Source organism: Camelus dromedarius, chromosome 26, assembly GCF_036321535.1.
Source record: "Camelus dromedarius isolate mCamDro1 chromosome 26, mCamDro1.pat, whole genome shotgun sequence".
In the NCBI taxonomy this organism is placed as follows: domain Eukaryota; kingdom Metazoa; phylum Chordata; class Mammalia; order Artiodactyla; family Camelidae; genus Camelus; species Camelus dromedarius.
In genome coordinates, this window is record NC_087461.1 from 16,193,673 (window position 1) to 16,202,081 (window position 8,409).

An 8,409-nucleotide genomic window follows, 5' to 3' on the forward strand; every position below is an offset into this window, starting at 1 on the left:
CTGAGCCTCAGCTTCCCCACGTCTGACGTGAAGGGGGTGGGGATGGGAGCATCACCTGAGACCAAGCTTTGGATGCATTTGGTCCAGTCCATTCATCTTCACATTTCCTGGGCTCTCCAGACAATGAAAGGGATGGGCACGTGGCCCTTCCGTCCACGCCTACAGTTCTCAGCTGCACAGAAAGTAGCTTCAAGTGGGACATCAGTTTCTGAAAAGGCCGGAGGGCATCATGGGATGTCGACAGCCATTTTTGTGCAGGGTCCTGGAGTGAGCACCACATCCCCAATGCTGACATGACTGACACCCTTCAGAGTGGGTCCAGATGCTCCTCTCCCCACCTAGGGCTTGCCATCAGCCACCGTGGGCTCCTGAGGCCTCCCTGACTTCTCACCTTCAGTCCTGAAGGAAGATGAGTACCTCCATCCCTAGGTCACCTAGTCAGGAATAGGCAGCACCCTGTGCCCAGGATGTGGGCTTCTATGAGCTGGCAGGGGCATGGGATCCTTGGAGAGTCTGTGTGTCGTGTCCCCAGTGCCTGGGGAAGCTGGGAGGTCACCAGGAGTCAGATGTAGTAGCTGCCAAACACTGCCAGCAGCTGCTGGGCCATTTCCTGAAAGAGGCAGGGAGGCAGAGTGAAGGCTGCAGAGATGTAGCCAATGCATAAGGGGAAAGCCAACCGGTCCCCACACCCTGGACCAGCAGTGATGCACACTAGGGAGAATCCGGCTCTTGGAAGATGCCTGGCCTGGTCTGGAACTCCAGCTCTCAAACTCTGTGGGGCTCCTTGCTGCCTCAATTTCCTGCTCCCCAAGGTGGGTAACCTAAATGCTCGGGCTCGGCCTCAGGGATGAGCTGGCGAAGCTCAGTCTGCATGAGTGGTCTCTCTGTGGGACGAGGACTGCTGGGCAGGAGAGGCGCTTCCTCCAGCAGGTTCTCCGGCCCCTCAGCAGCCGTGGGGCTCACCCCTGTGTCCATGACAACACACAGCTGGCTCAGTCGGCTTCTCAGCAAGGACTCTTGGCTCGTCTTCATTTCTCAAATGTGATCAGACAAAAACTGCACACAGGTCTCCAGGTCAAAGTAGACAAACCAGAGCTGGATCACGCTCTGACAGCCTTCCACTGTGCCCGTCACCCCCAGCAGCGCCCGGTGTCTCAGGAGGGCTCCGTGGACAGCCGCCAGCCTTAGGTCCGTGTTGGTGTTGGCCTTCCTCTGGTGTCTCCGGAAGGTAAGCACGAGGGTCAGGGTCAGGCTGACCGCGGCCAGGGTCACGAGCAGCACGCCCACCCAGTGGTTCCCCAGGACAAACATCTGGCTGGTGGAGTAGCTGTTGGCCCACACGACCACATAGAACACCACAGCAAAGGCCAGCTGCGTGGGCCGCGAGCTGCAGACGATGTATCTTCTCACACGGGGCTCCAAGGGGGCGCTCTCGGCCAGGCTCCTGTACTGCTCAGCCGGGCCCTGAATGCCCCAGGTCTGCAGTTGCTCTTCCGCGGCTCCCAGGTCGAAGGAGATGGGTGCACAGGTATTGTCGATCCGAAGAACCTGTGAGGACCTGGCCGTGGCGGAGCTCTGAAAGCAGACCAGAAGCTTCACCTCGTCCCCAGCCAGGAGGGCTCCCCACAGGCAGGGCGCTCCAGCCAGGGGAGGAGGTGGGCAAGGGGCCGGCCGCCCCGCCGGGGTCCATCCGCGGCTTACAGGCCACGGCAGAGCCAGCGAGATTTCTGCCTCCCCTTCTCCGGAGCTGCGATTCGTTCTGGAGCAGCCAGCTGAGCTGAGCTGGCCCGGCCGCGGCGCCGCCGCCCGCCGCCGCCCGCCGATGCGGAAAGTGGGGGAGCCGCCGCCCCCCCGCGCCGGCGCCGCCACCGCCGCCCGTGCCCCGCCCGCCGACCACCGATGGGATTTTTTTTTTTTACCCTCTTCATGAAAAAATTTTCCTAACCAATGCCACAATAAAGCCATGTTAAAAGTACTTGAAAACCAGCTTTAAGAGAATTTCACTCGCCAAAACTGTTACAATTATAATCATTGAAAAGAATAAGATGGTATGATTGTGGAAAAATTGACAAAATATTTAATCAATAAAAAAAAAAGTCCATGAATCTATAATAATACCTCCCAAAAGGAAAAAAAATCGTTTAAAAAAAAACTCATTGTTGCTTTTTACATTAACTATTAAATCATCTTTTTCTTTGAAAATTAGAGCTCAAAAAGAATAATTAAATACGTGGTCTTATTCTTTTCAGTAGGAACTGTATTTTGAAGTAACCACATGTCCTCAGTTCATGAGGAAAAGCTCTACTTTGCATAAGGCGACCACGTATTAATCACAAAAGGAAGGATAACATTAGAAAAGAGTCATCATTTTCCAATGGCCGATAAAATTGTGTATTCAGACAAGGATCACAAATTGATTTTAAAGCCATTACACAAATGGTTGATTGAGAAATGGATGTGTGTATGCTGCCACAGGACACCATACAGATTATTTTGTGATTGTAAAGGGAAATTTTAACGAGCAGTGAACGGATGAGGTTGTCCTCTCCCTAATCTGGTGGCCAAATGTGTGTCAATGATGAGAGGGCAACCAAGTATCATGTGTTTTCAGTTATATTGTATTATGAAATACGCAGCATCACTTACGATGTATTCCAACTAAAAAGTTTAACTCAATCTATTAAGAATTTGGAACTAAACTCTAGATTACAGGAAATACAGAATATTACACTATAAAATTTAGTGACACCACGAGAAGGAAACGAGGCAGGAACCAAGAGGTAGAATATTCCACAAGACAAAGTTAGTGTCCTGTGTCATGAAATTGTTTTTCATCAAAAGAGACTTACAAGATTCAACATATGGCCCTGGATTTCAGTAACTTTCATACAAGCCAACTATGAAGGACATTTAGGGAATACTAGGGTAAGTTTAAATAAGGATTTGTTATTAGATAACACTAAGTAATTATTATAAATTTTATTAAATATGATAATGTTATTTTATTTTGTTTATGTGGTAAAATGTCCTTAGTTTTTAAAAATTCAAATTCATCTTTTTAAGTGTGGAATGTTATAACTTCAAAAAATTGCTTTTAAATGCTTTAGAATAACAAGGGTTTAAAACGAGTGTCCTCACTCCGATTACCCTACACCCTCCCATGCTCTCATTCCCAGATCACTGTCCAGCACACGTTATGTTATCTTCCTCATGACAGTTGTCATTAACTAGAAAGACTTGGTTGGTTGGTTGTTTGGTTAGATGATTCTTTGGTTGGTTGCTTGCTCATCTCCTTCCCTCATAATGCAAGTTCTATGAGATGAGGGGTCTTTCCTGTCATATTTACAATTGTACTCATAGCCTTTGAAGAATGTGTGGTGTAGTAGTAGATGCACATAGTAGATGCTCAGTAAGCATTGTTACATGTTAAAAAAAAAGGGGGGGGGCATGCTTGTACTAAATCACAATTATTTGTGAAAATTTTCCTTTGAAGATTTCCTTTGCTTAGTTGAACATGTGGTTTCCTGTGGAAATAATTGCCAACATAGAGAAGGAGATGCTTTTTTATTTAATATATGAATGAAGTTTACATTGTGTACTGCCAGCTAACAGAAAAAGAGGGGAAAAAATGATAGAAAGATGTGAGATTTAAATTCAGTGTTATTTGGAATCACATGTGAAACAGTCTGCTGTGCGCTGCTGGAAGACATCCCTGTGAAGTTCAAAAAGCTGAGTGTTCTAACACCTGTTTCTGAGCTGTAACCTGTTTACACTTTTCATAATAAGATGAAACTCAGTGTTTTCAGAAAGCCAGTACATGAGAGTTCTAAACATATCCTGTTGGAATTAAATCTTTAGTTCTAAAAATAAAGCTTGCGGGGCTCAGATGAAAGAAAATTAAAATATTTTATTTTAAAAAATGACACTGAAAATCATAATCCAAAGGAACTGTACCAGTGTGAATAGGAACATCTTTTCTACCTACAGGAGGCATCTATTACAGTCAAGATCAGATTTAAATTTATAGACTACAGACACTCTTTGGCTCAAAAAATACCAGTAACAGATTTTTGTCATATATTAAAAGACTGGATTCCAGAGGAAACTAATAATAAGACCATATGCTTATCATTTTATGACTTGACATTGAAAAACTTGCCTTAACTAGTAACGGCCACCCAAAGAAGCCAACTAGGTGGCATGTCTAATGGCTTATTCTCCATCTCTTACTCTAATCGAAACATGGAGAATAAGCATCTCAGGTCCTGCCGATGCAACAGAAAAGCATGGTAGTGTGACCTTGTTTTTCCCCGGCTACATTTTCTTACAACCAGAATCCTGCTTCTCTTCTAGGTTTAGTTGTCACTAAGAGGGAAGATTATAAAAAGAGGTATGAAAACACTTAAAGTAAGCAGCAGTCAATAGTGAGAAGTAGAATCTATCCTTTCCCCCAAGCCACAAGTAACTTCACGTACTCAACAAATTTTTAGTAAGTTTCAATGACTTGCCACACACTATGTAAGAAACTGAGAATACAAAGAACAAAAGGAACACGGTACTTGTCTTCAAAGGGTATATACTGTAGTGGCAACTGCCCAGTAGAAAATGCATGAGTGGGCCAAAGTACATCCTAAAGCTACATAGAGATAGATCAGGAAGCCAGAATCTTAATATTAATGCTTTTCTTAAGAAGCACAAGGTAATCTGTTAATAATCTGTTAATTCTGTAATCTGAATGTTTGTGTCCCCCCAAAATTCACATGTTGAAATCCTAAATCCTAAAGGTGATGGTATTAGGAGGTAGGACTTTGGGGAGGTGATTAAGTCAAGAGCATGGAGCTTTCATGAATGAGATTAGTGCTCTTATAAAAAAAGACCCCACAGAGCTCCCCAAGACCTTCCAGCATGTGATGATACAATGATAAGTCTGAACCCACAAGAGGTCCCTCAACAAAACATGACAGTGCTGGCATGGACTTGATCTTGGACTTCCTGGCTTCCAGAATACCAATCTCTGGTACTTCATTATAGTAGCTAAGTGGACTAAGACAGTTAATGTATTAAATGTGTGTATCATCTGGAGATTGATGAGGCAATGTAGAAGAAAAATGTTTATGAAATCTTAAAACACTATACACAGATGATGAAAATATTATTAAAAGGATCATCATCCAACTTATTCATTGATGTCAGTATAATTTTGATCACAAGTGGATAGGTTAAAAATACCACACACCTATGTAAAATATGCAAATGTATAAAGGTAAAATTAAGCAATAAACATATCAAGGTAAAATAGAGTGTGCTCCAGAAATACAAAAATACTTCAATATAATTTACTATATTAATATAATCACCTAAATGGATACCTCAAGTTTTTGAGATAATTCATCATCCATTCAGAATAGAAATAAATTTGCTTGACTTGATAAAGAGTATGAGAAGCCAAGAGTGAACTCTATGTTTCCAGTATAAAAACAGCACACGTCTTCTAGCTTTACTGTAAGGGCTGCCTGAGATCTTGCATAGGAGGCACTTATAACATTGCTTGATACATCACTTCCTTATCTTTTACATTTTAAAGTATTAAAACCATTCGTAGATCAGGAGTCATAGCAAAACAATCCATCAACTAGATTCGGCCCATGGAGCCATCGTTTACCAAGCTCTATTATACAACTACATAATCAGCAAAAAATGTCCTTCAAAATTAAGAGGAAAAAGTGAAAATATATTCCAAAAAGCACAAATATTTGGGAAGTAAACAATAATTTCTAAATAACACATGGGTCACAAAAAAAAACTGTAAGAAAATTAGAAAATAATTCAAATTGAATGATAATCAACCCAGTAAAGGTTTTGAGATTCAATATGTTAGAAAAGTAGAAATATTTTAAATCAATTATCTCAATTTCTATATTCTAGGGGGCAAAAGAAGAGCAAATTAAACATAAGAAAGAAGACATAAGTGTAAGAATAAAGATCAACTGAGCAAGAAATAGACTAATAATAGAGAAAATCAACAAAGTGAAAATAAGGTTCTTTGAGAAGATTAATAAAATTAATAAACCTCCAGCAAGTTTGATTAAGGAAAAAAGAGAAAGCATAAATTACCAACATCAGAAATTAAAAGGGAAAACATACCACAAATTATATAAATATTTAAAGGAATTTACAGATAAAGAAAAAAAACAGGAATGTTATTGGTTATGTTTTCTCAAATAACCTGAAAACTGACATGGAATAACTCCTTCCAAAATATGATGTATCAAAACTGACACAGAAGAATTCTAAAAATTAAAGTCTGTATCTGTGAAAAAAAGTTTATGTCATCATAAACTTTCTCAGACACAAAAAAAAAACCTCTAGCCCATGATGTCTCCAATGCTGAATTCTTTCATACATTTGAGGAAGAAATAATAAGAAGTCCTACATAGGACTTTTTCAGGAAATAGGAGAGGCAAAAAGCTCAGCTCATTTCACAAAGCCAGCATAATTTTAAAGAAGCAAAAGAAAAATGAATAGAAACATTCAAAAAATGTAACTACAGACAAATATCCCTTATAATCAAAGATACAAAAATCAACAAGATATATCAAACCAGCAGTATATCAAAAAGTGATATATCATAGCTAAGTGGATCAGACACAGTAATGTATATACTTTAAAAAGTACACCATGACTAAGTGAATTTCCCTTTCCCCAGGAAAGCAAGTTTGGTTTAACATTAAAAAAAAACCAATCAGTGTAATTCAACATATTAACAAAGGAAAAATGTCAAATGATTATTTCAATAGATACAGTAAATTTGCATTTTATCCACCACCTAGGCCTTGTCTCCTGGGTCAGTGGCGTTGTGGTTCAAAAGAAATGGAAGAAAAAGAGCGATGTGACCGATTTCGTTCAGTCCTCCTGCTTTGAGGCCTGGTTGACATTTGCAGAGAGAAAAATACAGCAAGAAATTCATGGGGGGTTTTTTTGGAGGAGGTGGAAGAGGAAGGTGAAAAGGAAAACAAGGTCTTAGATTTTATACAATTTTTTAAAACTTCTGCACTTTGACAGTGGTGGTGAAATACACTAATCCAAAAGTTATCTTTCCATCAAGAAGAGAGAAAAGGGGGGATTATTTTTCCTTTTGATTCCAACCTTTTCTTCCTGTGACAAAGCATAAATCATGGACACCAGAAAATAATGTGGACCTCAGGAATTCTGGAAAGACTGAGAAGCATACATTCCTCCTCAGGAGGGAAGGGTGGGGTGTTTTTAGCCCCCTCTGGAATCTAAAATGAAAAACACGAGTTGCGTGCCATGGAAAGGAGACAAGGCCAAATCTGAATCAGTGGAGCTGCCCCAGGCAGCACCCCCACATATCCTCCATGAGAAACAGCGCAGGGAGCTTTGTGCCCCGCATGCCCTCAATAAGTCTTCCAGGACAACAATGCCTTCATCCAGGATACGCTGCAAGAGGTTTTCCAGAGGTTGTCTCCAAACACCATGGTGACTCCCCACAAGAAGAGCATGCTGGGAAATGGGAACTACAATGTGAACGTCATTATGGCAGCACTTCAGACCAAAGGCTATGAAGCTGTTTGGTGGGACAAGCGCAGGAATGTGGGTGCCATTGCTCTCAGTAACGTTATGGGCTTCATCGTGAATCTGCCCTCCAGCCTGTGCTGGGGTCCACTGAAGCTGCCACTCAAAAGGCAGCACTGGATCTGTGTTCGAGAGGTGGGAGGGGCCTACTACACCTTGACCCCAAACTGAAGATGCCAGAATGGATTGGAGGTGAGAGCTCAGGAAATTTCTAAAACATCATTTGCGAGGAAAGAACTGCGAACTTCTGCTGGTGGTACCAGAAAAGGTGGAGGCCCATTAGAGCTGGAGGGCTGACGTGTAAGGCAGTTCTGCCCAACCTCCCCTCACCTCCACCCTCTAAATCCTCTGTGATGTGCTGTGGCCTATACAGTGGCTCTGCCCTTGCCACTTCCCCAAACATCTCATCGGGGTTTTCCCCTCAGATTTGGCAGTGCAATAGGACAGACGTGTGGACTGTTTGTTATAAGAACCAGCCAGCGATCCTCGTTCCTGGGAAAGGAAAGTAGGAGTTCTGTGTGCTTAGGGCAAGCTATGGAAGACCCTTGCCGTGTTTAAGGGAGAAGAAAGAAAGGTGGGTCCTAGCTTATTTTCCCCATTTCTGTGAGGACTTGACAGAGGCTCTGCTGGAGTTTACTGCTGCTCTGACTCCTCTGGAGATGCTGCCTCCACTTCCCCTTTCCTGGCAGCCAGTGGGTCTGAAGACACTGTACATGCAAAGCCCGTGTGGCTGGCCTGAAGGACCCAGAGCAGAAAAGCCTCTCAGGAAACCATCTCCAGAACCACAGCAGAAGTACAGCGTGCTGTCTCCAACCC

General features: G+C 42.6%; 2 pseudogenes; one reads left to right on the forward strand and one right to left on the reverse strand.

Annotated features, from left to right (window-relative positions):
* Positions 1 to 200: 200 nt before the first annotated feature.
* LOC105105897 (transmembrane protein 268-like) lies at positions 201 to 5,399 on the reverse strand (annotated as a pseudogene).
* Positions 5,400 to 7,132: 1,733 nt separating this feature from the next.
* On the forward strand, positions 7,133 to 7,897 carry LOC135319362 (josephin-1-like; annotated as a pseudogene).
* Positions 7,898 to 8,409: the final 512 nt, after the last annotated feature.